This window comes from Neofelis nebulosa, chromosome 14 (assembly GCF_028018385.1).
Source record: "Neofelis nebulosa isolate mNeoNeb1 chromosome 14, mNeoNeb1.pri, whole genome shotgun sequence".
Taxonomy (NCBI): Eukaryota; Metazoa; Chordata; class Mammalia; order Carnivora; family Felidae; genus Neofelis; species Neofelis nebulosa.
In genome coordinates this window covers 69,011,896-69,034,347 of record NC_080795.1, presented here as the reverse complement: position 1 = coordinate 69,034,347, position 22,452 = coordinate 69,011,896, and the positions used below count along the sequence as shown (strand labels likewise).

General features: G+C 38.7%; 1 long non-coding RNA gene across 1 annotated transcript in view; it reads left to right on the top strand.

Annotated features, from left to right (window-relative positions):
- Nucleotides 1-770: 770 nt before the first annotated feature.
- LOC131494616 (uncharacterized) overlaps nucleotides 771-22,452 on the top strand; it is a 146,706-nt gene continuing 125,024 nt past the window's right edge. The window contains exon 1 of the long non-coding RNA XR_009253490.1: nucleotides 771-1,528. This is a non-coding gene — a long non-coding RNA (uncharacterized LOC131494616). The remainder of the gene's footprint in view (nucleotides 1,529-22,452) is intronic.

Genomic DNA, 22,452 nt, shown 5'->3' with positions numbered 1-22,452 from the left:
GTTGTCACTTTTAAGGGAGAAAAGGAATTAATGAGGTAGAAAAAATTAAAATAAAAAAAATTAAAATTAAAAAAATATTAAAATTACAAAATTAAACACACACACACACACACACAAAATTGAATAAATGATGCTAGATCCTAGGTGTGTTTTGGCCTGGGTTTTGAAAGTGGTTTGACAGATTAGAGAAAAAAAGGGGGGGGAGGAAATCATTTGAGAATTTAAAAAGATAAATACACTGAAGTAGACTAAAATCAGATGACGGGAGTAAAATAGGATTTGAAAAAATTTACACAAAAGTAAAGAACATTGTAGGAAAAAATTTAAAAAATATATTTTTAATAAAAATTAAAAATAAAAATGAATTTTTTCTCTTTCTGTATTCAAGAAAAAGAAAAGAAACAAAAAAGAGAAAAAAGGGGAAAAAAGGAAATCGTTTGAAAATTTGAAAAAGTGAATACACTGAAGTAGTCTAAAATAAAATGATGGAAGTAAAATAGAACTAGAAAAAATTTACACAAAAGTAAAAATTATAGTAAAAAATTAAAGAAAAATATTTTTAACAAAAATTGAAAATAAAAATGATTTTTTTTTTCTCTTTCTGTATTCAAGAAAAAGAAAAGTGAAAAAGAGAAAAAAGAAAGAAAGAAGATTGAATAAATGGATCTGGTAACAGATTGAAATAGGACTGAAATTACTTCATTTTCCTCCAGAAGTCAGACTATGAAGTGCTTTATAGTCCATAAACTAAGCAGGTGGTGAGACTTGTGTTCTTGAAGAGCGAGCTTGGCCCAGTTGGGCAGGGCTCAGTGTAAAGTCTCCATTCTCCACTAGATGGCGCTACTAGCCTACTAGGGTGGAGTGCTGTGTTGCTTATAGGTGTGTACGCGCATGCGCAGGAGCGGTGAAATTGGCGTTACCCAGCTACCCAGTCTCTAGTATCGGAACCCTGTTCTCCCTGATCAACAATCGCGCACCCGTCCTCGGTCTTCAGCTTTCGGCCATTCCCCGCTTTTCCACTGTCTGTGACCAAGCCCCAGGCAGTACCTCTCTCCAGAGTTTTGTCTCAGATGCGGCTGTTTTCCCCGCCCCTTGTTTCAGAAGGACTGCGTCTTTGACCCGTTCTGCCCCTCTGTGGGAGGGTCTCACCGACTGATGGCCGAAGGAGCAATGGCTGAATGTCGGCTGCACCCAGGAACGCCCGCTGGACCCTGCTGCTGCTGGTGCCCCGAGACTGCGGCCAGGTGCCAGCCCGCCCCAGAAAAAATTTACAAGATGGTGTAGCAGCAGCGTTTCAGGGATTATGGAAAATCACCACACACATCTGGCACCAGGCTTCACCCTTAACGACCTTGTTCCAGCACCAGCGAATGTGGCTGTTTTCTGGGGTCTGCTGGGCCCAGGTGGCCTCACAATCTCTACCAAATGTCCTTCCAGCAGTGGAACCGCTTTTCCCCGTGTGGCCTGAGAACCTCCCGGACCCCACTCTGCTCCTGTGGATTCGCCCTTCCCACCAGAGCACCGCCAGGTATGGAGCTGCAGAGTTGCAGCCTTTGTGCTCCCCTTGTTTAGAGTCTTCATGGAATTTAAACCCTCTCCTTTCTCTTTTCTCCCTTTTTAGTTTAGTCCCTGCGGCTGTTTCCAATTTTCCATTTTCTCTCCACCTGCTTTTGGGGAGGGGTGCTTGTCCTGTATTCTTCCCCCCTCCAGTCTCTGTCCTCTCTCTGTTCACAAAAGCACCTCCCTTCCTGTGCATTCCCGCTCCCCAAGTTCACTTCTCTGTGCCGCGTACCTGCTGAATTCTGTGGTTCAGGTTGTGCAGATTGTTGTGTTAATCCTCCAATCGGTTTTCTAGGTGTGTAGGATGGTTTAGTGTTGGTCTGGCTGTATTTCATGGGTGCAAGACACAAAAAACTTCCATGCTGTTCTGCCATCTTGACTCCTCCTCTCCTTCTATTTCAAATAGTGGGTGTTCTACTTCATTTATGGCAGTAATTTCATAGCATTGAACTAATAGGAAAATTTTGCAGTATGTTTCTATGTTTTCTTTTGCTAAAACCAACTTGTTTATATGACCAAACATTCTACACTGAGTAAGATAATAGATAAAATTAGTCCTATATATATTTTTAAGTGTTTATTTACTTATTTTGAGAGAGAGAAAGAGAGAGAATGCAGGGAGGGGCAGAGAGAGAGGGAGAGAGAGAATCCTAAGCAGGCTCTGTGCTGTCAGCGTGGAGCCCGACACAAGGCTTGAACTCACAAAACATGAGATCATGACCTGAGCTAAAACCAAGAGCTGGATGCTTAACCAATTGAACCGACTAGGCACCCCTTATATATACTTTTAAATTATATTCGAGGAGTGCCTGGGTGGCTCAGTCAGTGAAGTGTCCAACTCTTGGTTTCAGCTCAGGTCCTGATCTCAAGTGTCGTGAGTTCAAGCCATGCATCAGGATCAGCACTGACAGTGCAGAGCCTGCTTGGGATCCTCTCTCTCTCCCTCTCTGGCCCTCCCCCACTCATGCTGTCTCTGTGTCTCTAAAAATAAATAAATAAACTTAAATAAAATTATATTTCAAATTTAAAATTGTTCACTGTATTATAGTAGATGAGGGTTCAAGAGCGATATGTAAGCTCTTGCTTAAGTTAACATAAAATGTTTTATTAAAACCAATGCATGGATTGCCTTGAACTTGGAAACGTAAGTAGAAACACAACGAATGTGCTCCATTTTCTCCTTTGAAATGGATATGAAACATCAGTTAATTTTATATAAACACATAAATGGTAAGTGTGAGTGAGAGCTATTAGTGGTTAATTGAACCTGGGAAATAGATGTGAAGAATTGAATGGTTTCTATTTTTGCAGAAAAGCTAGGTTAGTTGAACAAAAACCTTTGTTCTTTTGAAACCATACACAAAGTGACAAGATATTCACAAGTTCTAATAAACTTAGAACAGCACCCATCTCCTCAGTTCTAATAAATTTAGTTCCAGAATTTTTGTATTTTCCCCCAAAGAAATTTTTTCTAATTTTATTGCCAGTATTACCTTAGTGTTTTAGCATGTTAGAAAAATCTCCTGTTTTAGAAAGAAAATGACAAAAGACACAAAGCAATGCTTCTTCCTCAAAGCTATCCAAATAAAGGAACAGACTCTGTGGGGTTTGGCCTCCCTCTCTTCACCCCCCTACCCCTACTCACAAACTTGCTTTATATGAAAAGAAACAAAGGGATATTATTCTCGTTTTGCACTTCTGGCCAATTCCTAACAAGTTGGCACTTTGGTGTTTGATTCAGTCACTAAGGATTCTTTTTAGAAGGTACCCGATGGACGGATAAAAAGACAAAGAAACATCCCACTGAATGCCAGAACTTTTGATAATATTTGTTCAATAATGTTTTTAAAGTCAATGGAATCACTTTCAAAAACTCCCTAATCCCCATGTCTCCAAAGGCCTAAGGCCCATAGCCTGGTAACTCCCTTTGAATGCTAAATAGTTATTAGAATATCTCAAAAGTGATAATAAAAAATCCTAAAATGACTTTCCTAGAGAGAATACTAGTAAAAGAGGGATATTTTGTATTCTTACAGACAGTGTACTCATTACTAGTAATACAAAAGAAAGTTTGGGACAAGGGGTTGATTTTATCTTTTAATTATAAATGATTGGAGAATTGACAAGCCTTAAACATCTAATTCCATCCACGTTCCATAATGTTGGCTTTAAAGTAAATATAGATTTTTGAGAATGTGGAAGCAAATGGGATGGGAATAAGTGTTCTGAATCAGTGGACACCAATCTTCTTGTGTGTGCATAGCAATTCACAGGATTTGAAATCAGAAGGGCAGTGAAAAGAGTTCCCCAGGGATATGATTCAATGGTATATAGGAATTGAAGGTTGCCACCCCAACATGGTCATGGTTTCTGGCAAAGCATACCAGGCTCTAATTCCTTGATTTTACCATCATTTAGCAGGAACTTGAAAATGTAAGATCTCAATTTATATTTCATTAACAAAGCAGAAGAAGCTGTAAAATCAGTACATGATCCCTGAATCCATTTGGATAACCAGGCATGACAACATCTTTCCCAGTTGGGTTGACCTGTTTGTATATTTCCTTCTCCATCCCCTTAACAGCATTGCCTCATTTGTGTCTTAGGATCTGTAGAGTTATCCATACTATGAAGAATATGAACATATCTGAGCTGATAAGGACAGCAGGGAATGTGAGGGGGTTTCAAAGACATTGGTTTGGCCACCATGTGATCAACTAGTTTGTTGTAGTTGTTAAAAGTTATACCTTTAATTCCAGACTATTTTTTTTCTTTAATTTTTGTTTTTGTTTGTTTTTTAGCCAATGCATATGATAACTCACTTTTGAGAACGAATCAGTATGTGTGCCTTAAACTCTTTTTCTTCACAGAATTCTTAGTCTTATTCCTCTGTGCTTCTTTTTTCTCTTACCCAATTTCCAAGTGTTCTTCTCTCTCAAGTTTTTCTTCTGTACCTACTAGAATCACTATCCCATCATGAGTCATCAAACTCCCACTTGATGTTCCCTATAATTCCTGATCTTAACTGATACCTGGCTGATCTCTGAGGATGCTGACTTCCCTACCCTCTTTTCAAACAAAGGCTTCTCATTTCTTCTCATAGCAGGTGGCAGGCAGCCCCTAATATGATCCCCAGGGACTCCTGCCTCCTGGAATACACACTCTTGTGTAATCCTCTCTCTTTGAGTATAGCCTGGCTTAGTGACTTGTTTCTAACAAATAGAAATAGCAAAAGTGATGGGATGTTATTTTCATGATTAGGTTACAAGATTATGAGTTCCATCTTGCTAACAGACTCTTCTTCCCTTTTGACTCTGATGAAACAAACCGCCATGTAGGAGGGACCCACATGGCAAGAAATTTGCATCCTCCAATTACAGTCACTTAGGAACTGAGGCCCTCAATCCAATAGACATTGAGGAACTAAAATTCTATCAATAGCCATGTGAGCTTGAAAGTACATCCTTCCCCAATTGAGCCTTCAGATGAAACCCCAGCCTTGGCTGACATCTTGATTGCAGCTTGGGAGAGATCCTAAAGCTGAGAATTCAACTAAACCATGGCCAGATTCCTGACCCTCAAAAACCACAAGTTAAGTGCTAAATGGGAAGTAATATGTGCTGCAGTCACACATTATATATATACCTCACAAATCTCAAGGTTATAAGTCAGAACTCACATCTTTCTTGTCTAGTCATAAGGTTTCTTAGACAATTACTCTTCCAGTCTTATGAGAAAATCCCTAATTCATTAACTTTGTCTCATTCAGCCCTATATATTCCATATCTTCTCTTCACTGTTTTCTACCCTGACTTCTCCTTTAATAAAGATTTTGGAAATAGACTTACCATATCCCCTCCAATTCAATGGCAGCCATTATTCTGGTAACTTGAGCCTCAAAATGGATGACATAGCCAATACCCTTGCTTCCCACTTCTTTTTTCTCCTTTGCAAAAAATGTTTTTATTCAACCCACTTTAATCACAGAATTGGTCACTATTTTTATTGAAAATGGGACCATTTCTGAAATCCTAAATTTAACCTCCAATTTCTATTCAGATCTCTATTCCTGTGTGTGTGTGTGTGTGTGTGTGTGTGTATGTGTAACTAATGTACTCCTACTAATCCTATTGTTCAACCATACTGAGACCACTTCTCCACAGACCTGTTCACTTTATCTTATTCATTCCCTCCTACCTCTATATAGTGAAGCAGTCAATGTGTGACATTAACATCAGAGAGACCACAGTTAGAATATCAGCCATTACTTACAGCTGTGAGACTATAAGCAAGTTATTTACCCTTGCTGAAACTCAATATCCTTATCTATAAAATAGGGATAATAGTAATTATTACATTCTTGGGGTGCCTGGGTGGCTCAGCCAGTTAAGCGGCAATTCTTGATTTTAGCTCAGGTCATGATCTCATGGTTGGTGAGTTCGAGCGCCACTTAGGGCTCTGCGCTAACAGCACGTAGCTTGCTTGGGCTTCTCTGTCTCCCTCTCTCTCTCCCCTTGCCCCATTCATGTTCTCTCTCAAAAATTAATATTTTTTAAAAATAATTATTATATCCAAGAACAATTTTGAGTATTAGAATATGACAATGTACACAAAGCCCTTAACACAGTACTGCCCTATTATACTCCTGTCATTCTTGCCTAGTGAAACTTCAAATTACTTTAGCAATTCAGCTTTCTAAATTTTCTGCACATGGACTTGAGTTGCATATAAATATTGCAGAAAACATCACATGACCCTGAAGATTGGTGTCCCAGTAAATGTTTTGTCTCTAGGCTTCAGTTGGGCCATAAAGGATGCCTACAATTGCTTCTATCTTTACCTAGTAAGATCTTGTTCTCATTTACAATAGTGGTGATTTCAAGCTGTAATGACAGAAAAAATCTTTTCAAAAACAGATTTGGAGGATTTTTTGTTTGTTTACTTTCATTTGTTTTATTTACATTTTATATAAATGTAAATGTGTTGCGTGATTTTCAGTGGAAATCTCCTTTGATTTTCTTAGTATCTTGGAGGTTGGTAATGGGAGTGGAAGCCCATGAGAAGTTGACATTATGACCAAAAAGTTCTAAAGATTTACATAGAAATTACAAATTATTTGTGTTCAGCTAATCTATTATTTTCTATTTAGTTTCTGCTTTTGAATGTTTATACTATCAAAGAGGATGGTGGTGGAGACACAGACGAAAGCTCAGAAGTCATATGAACATGAACCCTGGCACCTCAATAATCTATTTCAGAAGTATAGTATTGGAGTTTTATTTTATTTTATTTTTTTTTTGGGACAGAGAGAGACAGAGCATGAACGGGGGAGGGGCAGAGAGAGAGGGAGACACAGAATCGGAAACAGGCTCCAGGCTCCGAGCCATCAGCCCAGAGCCTGACGCGGGGCTCGAACTCACGGACCGCGAGATCGTGACCTGGCTGAAGTCCGACGCTTAACCGACTGCGCCACCCAGGCGCCCCAAGTATTGGAGTTTTAAACAATGCCTTCAGAATCTCAAACAAGATGAGGTGAGAGTTGCTTTCCATTCAACTGCCCATACCAATATGAAAGAACCTGGCTTAGCCTTCACCTGCTGTTAGCCACTGTTGGGAAGCATGATATAAACAAGGGCAAATTATTTAGACCTTCCTAAAGATAATGCAATTTAAAAGAACTTTGAAGGACCCACAGAAACATGTGATTTGGGTTCAAAGGAAAAGTTAAGAGGATGTTTTATCGGTGAGGCTAGATTATGTAATCATGAAATGTGGACAGAATGAAGTATGGAAAGACTCGATGGGGATGAAAATCCCATTGCTAAGAGCAGGCAGGTTCTTCTCTGAACTTCTCACTTCCACAGGAACTTGAGGACGTGTCAGATAGCGAGCTTTGCAATCTGGCTGCCAGGGTATTGGAACATTGGACAGCAGCCTAGGCCTACACTTAAATGCCAAGCAGTATTAAAATGTTTCAGATAAAGATATGAATTGCTATTGCCAGGTGGAGCCTTCCTTGGGACTTCTGATGCCTGAGAAAATGTCTAGAGACCCTTAAGGAAAGCAGTTTAAGTGAGCCTTTTCCTGCTTCCACTACATTTGGAATGAAATAAAGATGTCCTCTTGTGTAGACTGAGTAGGGTCTTGGGCCAAGTAGGAATGTGTCAAGGAAGTACTGTACTGGGAGGAAGAGAAAGCAGAGGTGCAGAAAGAGAAGCCAGTAGAACATTTAGAGAAAAGTTCCTACAGAGGCCATTGCAAGGTAACCAAAGTCCGAAGGTGTCAGTCCCCAGATGTTTGCAATTGGGAGAGTCTGCGAGCTTCTGTAAGTGGGTTTCTATAAGTCTGTGCCTTTGTGCTTTGTAATGTAATGTAAAGTAATATATTTTGTTGAGGTGTCATCTTGGCCCTTTGGAAAATGGGCTGAAAAAGACAGGAATTACACGTGAGTCGCACATAACCTGTTAGAAAATGTTGCTACCACTCTTCAATTCTTTCTTCTCCTGGTTTTCAGATTTTGTGAACTTCTTTGAAATAGTGTGTTGGGCATTCTCACTATCCAAAAACATCCTTCATAAGAGATAGTTGTAAATGAGTAGATTTACTGTGACCCATTGGGTCCCATTTAGTTCAGTTTATAGTCTTTGTGTGAAACAGAACTAAAAATCCTTCCTTAGCAATACTAGCAGAAAGCCCTTCCTTGTAGAAAGGGGCAGAATTTAAAACACATGTATCTTCAAAACACTCTTGAACTTAAACATATGAATCAGTATGGTATGGTTGGTTATACACTTTATTTCTAATACATTTTGGAAAATAAACAAGCCTTTGTTTAGAGAAAAAACAATAATCACCACTCCTTGTCTTTCTGAAAGCTCATAATTGGAACTCCTTTTAATGATAATTTTGTCTTAATAGGTTCATTTTAAAAATCGCTCTTGACAGGTAAGGTCTTAGTTGTTACACAGAGGAGGCAGGAGAGGAAAAGGAAGTTCACCGTAAGTGCACAGTTAAAAAAATTAACTAAAAAAGTGGAATAGATACGTGTTATGTTATTCAAACAAAGAAATGTGTGTTAGGGACTACTACATAATCAATTTTGGTAATTATCCCATTTGCACTTAAAAATCAAATATATTCTGTCCTTGATAAAGGGTCCTATACCCATCAGTGATAGAATTTGATAAGCATCCTGTTCAAATAGTCTATGCTTTTATTTATTAGAAACAGTTTTATTGAGATACAATTGCTATACAAAACTTGCACCTTTCTAATGTCTGCAATTTTATGAATTTGGACATATGCATATGCCTGTGAAGCCATTGCCACAATCAAAGTAATAAACATATTTTTCACTTGAACTTGACCACATCCCAAACAATTCAAGTTCACAATAATACTTGAATTCCACATAACCTCTGGCCTGGGTTGAATACTTTTTGTCCTCCAAAGTTCATATGTTGAAGCTCTAACCCACAATGTGATGATACTGGAGGTGGGAACTTCTTATTATTTATTTTATCTTTTATTTTTATTTTTGCGAGAGAGACAGTGTGTGTGCAATCAGGAGAGGGGCAGAGGGAGAGAGAGAGAATCCCAAGCAGGCTCCATGTTCAGCATGGAATCTGTCAAAGGACTCAATCCCACAATCTGGGATCACGACTTGATCCAAAATCAAGAGTCAAACACTCAAATGACTGAGCCACTCAGGTGCCCTGGGGCCTTCTGGAGGTAAGTAGGTTTAGATGAGGTCATGAGGGTGGAACCCCCATGAATGGGGTTAGTGCCATTCTGAGAAGAACCCAGAGAGCCTGTGTCCTCTCTCTCTCTTTCTCTCTCTCTGCCATTTGAGGACACATTAAGAAGGCAGCCTTCTGCAAACCAGGAAGAGTGTTCTCAGCAAGAACTCAGTTTTGCTGGCACCTTGACCTCAGGCTTCTAGGCTCCATGACTTTGAGAAATAAAGGTCTATTGTTTAAACTGCCCAGCCTAGGCTATTTTGTTATAGCAACCCAAGCTGACTAAAACAAACCTTTGTCCATCTTTTTTGCTCTTGTTTTTATGAAATTTAATTTTAAATATACACCTCACAAGCCACTGCTATAAGTGTTTAATGGAGTAAATGTTCTTTTACATTTATCCACACGTTTACTCCTTTAAGCAGATTATATTTCTTTCTGAATTTCTGTTTCTCTCTGGAATCATTTTCCTTCTGCCTAAAGATGATACTTTATGTTTCTTTGAATTTTTTTAAGTTTATTTATTTACTTTGAGAGAGACAGAGACAATGTGAGCAGGGTGGGGGGGGGGCAGGCAGGCAGAGAGAGAAGGAAAGCAAGAGATTCCCAAGCAGGCTCCACGCTGCCAACGCAGAGCCCCATGTGGGGCTTGAACCCACGAAACTGTGAGATCATGATCTGAGCTGAAACCAAGTCAGCCACTTAACCCACTGAGCCACCCAGGTACCCCATTTTATGTTTCTTTTAACTCAGATTTGCATTCTTTTTTTTATTTAAAGTTTATTTATTTTTGAGAGAGGAGAAGAGAGACAGAGAGAGAACATGAGCAGGAGAGGGGCAGAGAGAGGGGGAGAGAATCCCAAGCAGGCTTGGCCCTGTCAGCTCAGAACCCTACACTGGGCTGGAACTCACCAACTGTGAGATCATGACCTGTTCTGAAATCAAGAGTTAAACACTTAATTGACTGACAAGCGACCCCTAGATTTGTATTCTTATAGATTTTATTTTATCTGAAAACATTTTTATTTTCCCTTCATTTTAATTTTCCCCCTCATTTTTAAAGGGCATTTTCACTAGGTATAGAATGCTAGGTTTACAGTCCTTTAAAGACCCGAAGGATCTGATGTCAATCTTTTATTCCTTTGAAAGTAGGATATCTTTTTTTTTCCCCTCTAAATGCATTGATGATGTTTTGCCTTTCATTTTTAGGAATTTTACTGTGATGTGATCATACTTGGAGTTTCAAGACTCTGTTGAGTCTGTGTCTTGAGGGCATTTTTGAGTTTGGGAATATTCTTGGCCTGGAACCCTTTGAATATTATTGCCCCCATCCATTCTTTATGTCATCTCATTATGGGACTCCAATTATCCACACTTTAGATCTTTCAACTGTGTCCCATATGTCCCTTATTCTCTTTTCTTTGCTATCCTTTTTAGTTTCCACTCTGTGACTCAGTCTAGATCAGGGTTTCTCAACCTCGGCATTACAAAGACTTTGGGCCAGACCATTTGTGTTCTGTGGGTGACTATTCTGTACATTATAGAATATTTATCAACAATTCTGGCCTTTATGTAGATGGCAGTAGCATCCCCCTAGTCGTGGCGAAAATATCTCCAGACATTGTTCAGTATGTATGGGTCCAGTTCACTCTTGAGAACCAAGTGGTGAGAACCATTTAGGCTTTCACAGGTACATTTTAGAGCTAACACCCCACTTATAATTCCAGGCTAAATTGCCTTCTCTTGAGAGTCAGGAGGTTGCAGATGAGCTCCAGCTACCAGCTTCTCTGGTGTCTCTGTAGAGGGAATACAGTTCTGGAGAGATCAGACTTTCTGGGAGGAAAATGTTTTAAGTGTGAGACATTACATGATGAGCACTGGGGGTGGAGTCATGGAACTCAACTCCAGGCTCAGCTCTGGCATCAGACAGTGAGGGAATTTTGATGCAATAACTTAACTTTTCTGAGCCTACATCATCTGCTAGAAAACCAAGGGGCTGGTCTAAATACTTTGCACTAATCGACCACGCCGTTCTATAATTCTTTCTTCTTTTGCATTCATTCTGCATTCTTAACTATTAAGCTCTGAATTATCAACCGCTTTTTTCAATGCTACAATTTGTATTTGATTCATTTCTCAGGTGATGGTACCTATCTTGTATTCTGTTTTCCTGAACATGTCTGTCACATGATTTTAATCTCCTTGTTTGATAACTCCAATATTTGTATCACCTGAAGTTTTTATTTCATTTATTTCTTCTTTCTATATGCCTGGTGATTTTTATTGTATTCTGGAGTTGTGTGCAAAGAATTGAAAAGACTGTGAATAATATTTTCTTTCTCCAGAGGATGTTTATGTTTTGCTCTGATGGTGACAGAGAAAAGAACAGATCAACTAGATGTAAACAGGTATTGAAATGATTTAAGGCTGAGTGTCAGCCTGGGTGATGATTGGTCTATTTATAGTTTTCCCACAATCATAGGATAACACCCACAGAGTCTCAGCTAAAATTTACATGAATTGATTAAAATGTTTCCAAAAATTGGTAACCTTTAAGCTTTCTACAGGTTTTCATTCAGTGTTGTCTATGTTTGTGTTTTTCCATCCAATATCATTCTTGCTTCCAGTAAGAGCATTGGTGATGCAATTTCTAGAGGAATGCTCTACTGTTGTCCCTGAGATTTTCTTCCATACACTGAAACCTGCAACTTTTCATGCGCACACATCAGCAATGACAGTTGCATTATGACTACTGCTTGGCCAACAATAGTGAGATACAACCCAATTTAAATAATGTTAAAATGTGGAAAGATAAAAAAAAAAAGTGCATATTAAAAATTAAAGAATGCCATATGAAAAGCACTTAGAACAATTCCTGGTGAAGCATAAATATGAGTTATTATTATTTTGAGGATAGCAGTAACATGACCTAACTAACATACATTTTATTATTTATTTATTTTTATTTTTTAAAGTTTATTTATTTTTGAGAAAGAGAGGGAAAGAGAGAATGGGCAGGGGAAGGGCAGAGAGAGAGGGAGAAAGAAAGAATCCCAAGCAGGCTCCACACTGTCAGCACAGAGTCAGATGTGGGGCTCAAACTCACAAACCACGAGATCATGTCCTGAGCCGGAATCCAGAGTCAGATGCTTAACCCACTGAGCCACCCAGGTGCCCCTATTTTTTAATTTAATTTTAATCTAATATACAGTTTAAAAGGCTCTAAAAATTCAATAATAAGAAAATGAACAATCTGATTGAAAATGATCTGAACAGAAATCTCATACAATAAAATATACAGATGGTGAATAAGTGTCTGAAAAGATGCTCAACATCATATGTCACTAGAGACTTGCAATTTAAAATAATGAGATAACACTCCATATTTATCAGAGTGGTGAAAATCCATACACTGGAAGCTAAAAGCATCAAATACTGAAGGTGCTGAGAAACAGAAATTCTCATCCCCTGCTGGTGGAAATGCAAAATGGTGCATCCACTTTGGAAAATAGTCCGTCACTTTTTACAAAACAAAACATACTCTTGACAATATGATTCAGCCATCAGACTCCTTGGTATTTACCCAAATGAGTTGAAAAAAAAAATAACTTACTCACAGATGTTTATAGGAACTTTATTCAAAGTTGCCAAAACTTGGAGGCAACCAAGATGCTCTTCAGTAGGTGAATGGATAAACAAACTGGTATATCTAGACAATGGAATATTATTTAGTGCTAAAAAAAAAAAAATTGGCTATCGACCCTTGAAAAGACATGCAGGAAACCTAAATGCATATTGCTAAGAAAAAAAGCCAATCTAAAAAGGCTGCATGGTGTATGATTTCAACTCTATTACATTCTGGAAAAGGCAAAGCTATGGACAGAGTCAAATGACCAATGATTGCCAGGAATTCGAGGGAGGCAGGGGTGAATAGACAGTATACAGAGGATTTTTAGGGCAGTGAAACTATTCTTTATGATACTACCATTGTGGATACATGTTGTTTTGCATTTGTCAAAACCCGTGGAAAGTGCGGCACCAGGAATGAGCCCCAGTGTAAACTATAGACTTGGGGTGATTATGATATGTCAATGTAGGTTCATCAACTGCAGCGAACAGACCTCCCTAGTTGGGAGAGGCTGTGTATGTACAGGGCATGGAGAACATGGCACCTTTCTGTACTTCCTGCTCCATTTTCCTGTGCACCTAAAATTGCTCTACAAAATAGTTTATTAAAAGACGGAAAACAAACAAAAAACAAAAACAACAAACAAACCTCTAGCTGTGATGTAGAGAATAGGTTTAAGGGGCAAGTTTAAGGAGATCAGTTAGGAGGCTGTACAAGAATCCAAAGGAGAAATCCTTAAGTGTTGAAACAAGTGATGGCTGTGGGGTGGTGTTTGAAGGCATATTAAGCAGGATTTCTGAAAGACTAGACATCGAGTTATGAAAGAAAGTGGGAATTTTAGATGAATCCAGCGTTTAGGTCTGAGCACCAGGAGAATGGAATTGATATTCCATGATGAAGAAAGCAAAAGGAGGTTCATGAGGGTGTTGTGCAGGTAGAGGAGGGAAGATCAAGATTTTGAGTTAGAATATGCAAATTGTTTATTAAACATTAAAATGTAAACATGGAATAGACGATTGCATACATGTGTCTAGAATTCAGGGGACAAGTTCCAAGGTAGAGATTAAATTTGGAAATCATCAGCGATCGGATGGTATTTCATGTCATAAGAATGGTTGAGATTACCTGGGAAGTAAATTTAGATAGAGGAGAGGTCTGAAGACATAGCCTTGGCAAACTTTAATGCCAACGATTCAGAAAGTGAGGAGAAAGCAGAAAAGAAGACTGAGAAGGAAGAACTCCTTAATGAAGAGGAAGATCAAGAGAAAGTGGTGTCCTTTAAGTCAAAGGGGGAAAAAAAGAAAACAGAAGAAAAGAAAAAAGGAAGAGGGAAGGAGAGATCAGTAGTATTATAGGTTGCTGCTAAGTTGCATTATGAAACATCTTACACTCTTCTTAAATATTCCTTTTTAAATAATTATTGCGCTTCATCACCTAGTATGTAAGATTTTTATGATATGGTCATTTATAAGTGAAATGAAATCATCATTTCCTCTCATTGCTCAGTCATTATTTGAAGATGAATGTTAAGAGAGCCTCTTGAAGTCAGCTGGGCAAGATTACTTCAGTGAGCAGGGCATGTAGGGGACATAGGTTACCAAAGTTTTCCATGAGTTGAGAACTGGTAGAGCAGGATTATGGATATAAGGGAGCCTCAGGTAGTAGTCTTTATTCTTGTCTGTGTTTAAACTATTCTATAACAAAAAGTTAAAAATAACATAGCTCCCCCTCTCTCTGTTCCCTGACTCTGGTACTAGCATCTGCCTACCCCACACTGCCAGTTTCCATCCACATTAAATCATGAATCGTCTTTTGTCCCCCCGAATGTATTTTTCACAATTTGTTTGTATGTTTGTTTTGTGGTTAGAGTTGTAAGTTCCTCAGATCCATGCTTCTCATTTCATAGATCATCCAGCGTGATGTTTGGAGGAAGGACCCAGAAGCCAGTTTATTTATTTATTTTGAGAGAGAGACAGCATGCAAGCAGGGGAGGGGCAGAGAGAGAGAATCCCAAGCAGGCTCTGGGCCATCAGTGCAGAGGCCGACGTGGGGCTGGATTTCATAAACCCATGAGATCATGATCTGAGCCGAGATCAAGAGTCAGAGGCTGAACAAACTGAGCCACCCGGGAGCCCTGCTGGTGAAATTAAAAAAAAAAAAAAAAAAAAAAATTTTTTTTTTTTTTGGAGATAATTGAAATCTTTAGCATATTAAGGAAAACTCTCCAAGGATGTAGTAATCTCTCCATTTATTCAGGCCTATGTTATGATTTTTAATGGGGTGTTAAAATTTTCTCTTGTCAAAGGTTCAAAATAGCCAGTTAAAATCAGTGAGTCACTGAAGCAGTAATTAATAAAAATTTATTGTGCACCCACCAAAAAGTTTGCAAACCAGGGCACTTAAACCAGAACATGGAAGGAGGCTCAAGGGTATATTGTTATAAAGCAGCTAATATAGCTAGAAAGCAGTGACTGTTTATTCTTTGCAGGGATTGGTTACAATATTACAATTTTCAGTGGTTACCTTATGTCAACCTTGGGAAACAGTTCAAGTTTTGCTTATCATTTCCAGAGTCATAAGCAAGAAATGATCCAGGTTAGCCTTGCAAAATAGGCTAACTTATGCTTTGTTTGTATGATTTAACTGGTTTTGTCTGCTCAGGGAATTTTCAGGTCAGTCTCCATTTGTTTCTGATTTTTAACAATTCCTGTTTTGGTCATTCACTCAGCTGGCTAAGAATTTGACCAGCCACAATAGTATTATTTTCCGTTACCACCGTTGATGTAGTCGGCCGAGGAATCACACGTTTGCTGTTTCCATTAGTTGAGTCATTAGGCCAAGGGATATGTAGTCGCAGTCTTCATCATTCGTGGGATTATTGTTGATTTCATCCAGTTGTCTGATCCTGATGGATACCATTTGCTGTCTGTCAGTTGCCGACAGGCATTTAACACCTTGCAGGGTATAAATGCACTTAGACAGGTCAATATGATGACTGTAAGAAGAACAATAGGCAAGGATTGAAAAATTCCCCAGGATTTGCAGGAGCCAGCATTTAGCCAATCCAATAAACCAAACTGGGTTATAAGCAGATTCGGGCTTTACATTTCTACATCAGTTTACGATTTTCAGTTATTTGCGTGGGCACCCCATGGTGTATTAGCAAATGCGTGTCTTAGTGAGCAGTTAGGACTGGCTGAACTTGAGGATGTTGTATTTCAGGAGACAGTGTTGCAGGGGGGCGGGGCTTTTGCCTACATTAGGCCTCTATGTGATGTGAGCAAACAGAGGCATTTCTATGGAAACAAAAGAAAAACAAAGATTAATAGTGTGAGCAATTTATAAATCAAATTTTCTGAGTTTGGAGAGCAGCCAGGTGAGATTTCTAGATGTCGGTTTCTGAGAGTCTTCAGATAGAGCAAGGGCAAGCAAGCGGTGGCATTCAGACAGTTTTCCCGGTTTGCAGTGTGTCTCTGGTGATCTGAGTGGCTGCTGCATAGCAACAGGCACAAAGGTAGTCCACACATGAGCTGTTGTGGTGATTCCTCTGAAGTTTATATCGAGTTATCCATTGTTAGGTTGCATGGCTTCAGGAAAAGGGCAGTTTCAGTTTCACAGTGATTCCTCAGTAGAGTGGGAGAAAAATGGAAGCGTTAGTTGGGAGAGTCTTAGCCAAATATTGGAGGAAGCTAGAAAACTCTGGGACTCCATTCAGCTTACAGGTAGAAAACAAAACCTCAAAGACAATCAACAGGCCTAGAATCTAATATCCGCAAGTATATATTATCAAAACATAATTTTCTCTCCACAATCATTTCCATTTCCATGAAAGACAAACATAGCAAGACTAATTTGTTTGCAAGTTAAGCTAGTTTATTACTTTCTTCCTATCTTTTTTATGTTTGAGAGAGAGAGAGAGAGAGAGGGAGAGAGAGAGAATGAGCAGGGGAGAGGCAGAGAGGGAGACAGAATCTGAAGCAGGTTCCAGGGGCTTGAACTCATGAGCTTTGAGATCATGACCTGAGCTGAAGTCAGATGCTTAACCGACTGAGCCATCCAGGTGACCCAAGTTAAGTCTAGTTTAAATAAACTTGGCCTGATTATTTACAGAAGTGCAACAAGAATAGTGACCGACCATATAGATTCTTTTGCATTTGTCTTGCTGGAAGTTTTCATAAGGAATCTCAGGCTTTTAAAGTCTCTTTAAAGACTTGTCCAACCCAAGCTAAGAACTTGTCCAATTGTGTCCTGTTGCAAGGAGAGCAGATTCTTACTGAGTTTATGTAAATACAGATATTGTTAACCTTTGTTGTAAAGACACACTTTCCTAAATTGCTGTTAAGTTAAAGACAGTTGAAAAGAGAGAAGAGGGGTCCTTTAAATCTAGAAAACAAAATATTAAAGAACTAACAATGTTTTAAATGAAGTCATAAAAATCATAATCATCTATCTCCATTAATTCATTAACTTCCTGCGATTAATTCTTCCTGATCTTGTGCTTTTGTTACCAGTTTTATGAATTTGCCAATTCTCCATCAAAGTTTTAGAAATTCTTACCCAGTTCAAGGGTGATGATCTTATTAAAGTTATCAGAAACTTGCATTCTAGAGTACTTATCTGAATCTTTTCTGTGAATCTCCTTGAAGATGAAGCATTTTTGCAAAAACATCAGAGTAAAATAATAACTCTATAAATGTCAAAAGACTTAAAAATTAGCAATGGTTAAATATCAGTTGAGAGTTCATTATAATGTGATTGGCAAGGAGATTTGGTTATTTCTGGGATACACTATTTTAAAACAACTGTAGGAATTATGATTGATAACATTGTACCAGGGAACACCAGATTCCCAGGAATTTCACATACTTTCTGGGACATTTATATTAGTAACTTACATATAAATATTTCCTAAAGAAAATTTAACATTACTTCTTCTTTGACAATTCTTCCTATGGAATTTAACATACAAAATGTTGCATAATTATAAAAAAAACACTTAGCTTTATTAATAGAGAAGACTCAGTTTTCTTAAGTAATCAAAGACCTGCTGTAACATGGTATCTTTGTTTTCTTGGCAGATTATATTAAAGATAAAGAAAATCCTGTATTTTTTTAGTTAAGAGCAGACCAATAGGCTAAGAAAACTTTGTCCTTTTAACAGACAAAAGACCAAATCCTAATTTTGCACCAGTATACTTTTGATATTAAAATTCTTCCTTTTTTTTTTCTTTTCACTTAAAATAAATCCATTCTAATCTTAGCTTGATCACACATAAAATTCCTTCTCAAGATTTCTTTTCCATAAACCTTCTATAACTTTCTATATCCATTTCGGTTTCACACTATCTTTTCCCTTTCTTATTTAGGAGCAATCATTTTTACTTTAGGACAAAATTACTTTCTTTTTTCTCCCTTACCAAAAATGCATCTTCATTTCTCATCCCTTCTTTTCCCAAAAACACACATCCTACTTTTCATATATAGTAATTCTCTGTCATCGTTACTATTTCTCATAGTTTTGTTTTTTTAAAGGCTCTCTTTTTTGTTTTATTAGTTCAAACGCTGCTTTCTCAGTTTCAAAAGCTTACAAAGCTTGTCTAGAAAAGACATGATGTAAGGCAGTTGCTACAGAATAATTACAGTTTTACCCTGAGAGAATCGCATAATTGCCTATGCACTACATTGAGTATAAACTCCTTCCACATAATACAGTTAAAGTAAACCATGCGCCTTTTGTCTTACATCATGAGATTCACTGGTGTCTCTAGGTTTGTCCTGAGACTGCTCTGCTAGACAGCGAATGACTGTACAGTCGGGGGCCCCAGGATCCCTACATGACTGATGAAGAGGGTTGCTCTAAGTTGGGGAAAGGAGAGAGATTTGAAATATGGGACAACTTCTAAACTGATAGTAAAGCTATAAATATCTGGGAAGCCACCACCAGAATTCCCAGCCTTGCAAGCAGAAAGAAGTAAGAACTAAGGCAGTAAAAAATGGAGGAAGTTCTTTTAAACAAAGATTACTGGATGGTTGCAAGTCTGAAAAGCCAAGGCAACAAAGTAGGAGCCTGTCCAAGAGTGATCACAGCCTGGATTTTGAGGAGTTATCACTGTGTGTGTACAGGACAGAAAGGGTTCTTGGATTAGCCTTTGCAGCTGGCTGCATAGACCTTCTTGTTACTCAATTTACCGTGGTAGGAGACCAGCGGCTTTCAAATATGCTAGGTCATTGCACAGCAAGAAATATAATGTATAGGGGCACCAGAGTGGCTCAGTCGGTTAAGCAACTGACTCTTGGTTTAGGCTCAGGTAGTGAACTTATGGTCTGTGCGATCGAGCCCTGCATGAGGCTCTGTGCTGCCAGTAGGAAGCCTGCTTGGGATTCTCTCTCTCCCTCTGTCTCTGCTCCTCCCCTGCTTGCCCCGTATCTCTTTCAAAATAAATAAACTTTTGGGGCACCTGGGTGGCGCAGTCGGTTAAGCGTCCGACTTCAGCCAGGTCACGATCTCGCTGTCTGTGAGTTCAAGCCCCGCGTCAGGCTCTGGGCTGATGGCTCGGAGCCTGGAGCCTGTTTCCGATTCTGTGTCTCCCTCTCTCTCTGCCCCTCCCCAGTTCATGCTCTGTCTCTCTCTGTCCCAAAAATAAATTAAAAAAAAAATAAAATAAAATAAATAAATAAATAAATAAACTTTTTTTTAAAAAAGAAATAAATATAGTGTATATTATGGCCAGCACTTATATATGAACATTAAATCATATAAGTAACTGGAATCAAAGCTTAATAAACTGACACATATTTCTTATTTTCTGTATATGCCATACATGGACTCTATTTTGTACTTTATGAAATTATTCTCTTTATTGACCTATAAATAATAAACAAATCCACCTATAAATTATAGATGAAATTGAAGATATATCATCCATTTATCTATATGCATAGATACACATAGATCCAGATACTATGCACATTTTCTATTTAAATAAATGTTAATCGTGACTCCCCAGTGATGCATGGCCACAGTTTGAAAAACAAGAAGTTGTAGCAAATCCTTCCACAGTAGGAGAAAGCTCCCATGAGAGTCCCTTTGCTTCTCACCTTAAAAACATTTTTTTTAATTAAGTTTATTTATTTATTTTGAGAGAGAGAGAGCAAGGTGAGTAGGGGCAGAGAGAGGGGGATGGAGAGAAAATCCCAAGCAGGCTCTGTGCTATCAGCACAGAGGCTGACATGGGGCTCGATCTCACAAACTGTGATATCACCACCTGAGCCAAGATCAAGAGTCAGACGCTGAAGCAACTAAGCCCCTAAACCAACCAATTTAAATTAGCCTTTATTTATCAAATGACTCCAGATCATGTGAACTTGAAAAACATTTGGGTTAGTTTATATATTTCTGAGAATGTTCTTGATTTATAAAAATGCTTACTTTTTAAAGCCAAAAAATAGAGCTCTTTACAAATTAATTTTGTCAGTGCCATCCAAAGCTGGAAAAATAGCACATTTCTATAACATACATATACAGACACACATAGCATACAGATAGACACCAACAGAGATCTTACAGCTTTTGTTTTAAAAGTGTTCGCCACGCCTGGGGCACGTGGGTGGCTCAGTCGGTCGAGCATCTGACTTTGGCTCAAGTCATGATCTTATGGTTCATGGGTTCGAGCCCTGCATTGGGCTCTGTGCTGACAGCTCAGAGCCTGGAGCCTGCTTTGGATTCTGTGTCCCCTTCATCTCTCTGCCCCTCCCCCCCTCAAAAATAAAGAAACCTTGAAAAAAAAATAAAAATGTTAGCCATGTCTCAGACACAAAACTCAAAGGAACAGTTGGATCCGAATTGTATTTCTGGCACATGAGCTAAGATAATGTTACCCACTCAGGTGAACAAAGTTTTTGCTAAAGACTTTTTATTTGCATTGCTGTAAAGATCCTTGTAGATCTGTTTTTTGAAGTCCCTTTGTGCTTTAGAAGTTTCAGCATACCAATGAAAGAATGGATCCCACACTTTCCCACACTGTGTTAAAAAAAATTTTTTTTTTTAAATTTAAAAAATAAAAAGGGGCATCTCAGTTTCCTATAGCGCTTTGGGTCTCTTGGATGTTAGCTTTATTGGTTTCCTAAGCCAGAAATTGTGGGGGCTCCTCGCTCCTCTGCAGATCCGGGACATGGGGTGCCTGATGCCGGCACCAACCCCTCACTCCTCCAGGAGAAGTGTGGATTGGTGAGATCTCTCTTGTGTGTCACCACACAGCGGGGTGGGGCTCCTGGTGAGACTGCGTCTGTGCCTCTCCTCCCTGTCTTTGTGTGATCCTCTTATCCTTTGTTGTGAGAACAGTTCATCTACTTTTAGAGCCTTTTTAAGGGGTTGTGCTCCATATGTGGCTGTAGATTTGGTGTGCCCTGGGGACGGGAGTTCAGGATCTTCCTACACCCCCATCTTGTGGTCCTCATAATTTTCTTGATATAACCCTTACATCATCATTATGCGGCTACTTAAATAATTCTGGGTTTGCTTATCTAATATTTAAGATTTTGGCAATTATATTCATAAGTGAGGTAGGAGTGGGGTTGTGTGTGTGTGTGTGTTTTTTTTTTTTTTTTAACAAACTTTGTTTTCTGGAGAAGTTTTAAGTTTCACAAGAATTGAGCAGAAGATACAGAGAGTTCTTATATACTGCCTCATCCCTCACATCACCTTGCATTAGTGTGATACGTTTATTCAATCCATGAGTCATTACTGATCTGTTATTGTTAACTGAAGTCTATAGGGGCGCTGAGTGCCACAGGAGCTAGAAGAGAGGAATAAGCATCTGGAAACTAGACAGAGAAGTCCTTTCCTCCTGCACTGTGCCTCCGCAGCATCCCACTGGCAAAGCTTGATGTTACGCCAGCCGGCAAAGAAGAGATGTTTACAGGGTGCAGCTCCAGTATCATGAGGCCCAGCACTAAAGGGACAATTTGGAGCTGAGAGACAATGCAGTTCTAGCTGATCCAGGGGCATTATTTCCCCTTGGGAAGGAGGTCAGAGGTACAGAGAGATTTTTGATTACCATTTCCTTTTCTGTTCATGTTTGTCTATTGACCATATTTAATTTCTTCTTGTTCCAGTGGTGGCATTTAATCTTTTTCCAGGAACTAGTTCAAGACAGCTGTCAAATTCATTGTTGTTTGAATAGCTTTCCAAATATTCCTTTAAAAATAATGTAAAATAATAATATATTTTTTTAAAGTCTGTTTATACTTTTTAAAATCTCTTTTACATTCTATATTTACTTTTCTTCTTTCTTTCTTTCATTCCTTTTCTTTTCTTTTCTTTTCTCTTCTTTTCTTTTCTTTTCTTTCTCTTCTTTCTCTCTTCCTTCCTTCCTTCCTTCCTTCCTTCCTTCCTTCCTTCCTTCCTTCCTTCCTTTCTTTCTTTCTTTCTTTCTTTCTTTCTTTCTTTCTTTCTTTCTTTCTTTCTTTCTTTCTTACCTTATTTACCTGGCCTCTGTACAGGAGAGGTAGGGAGGGACGAGAAAG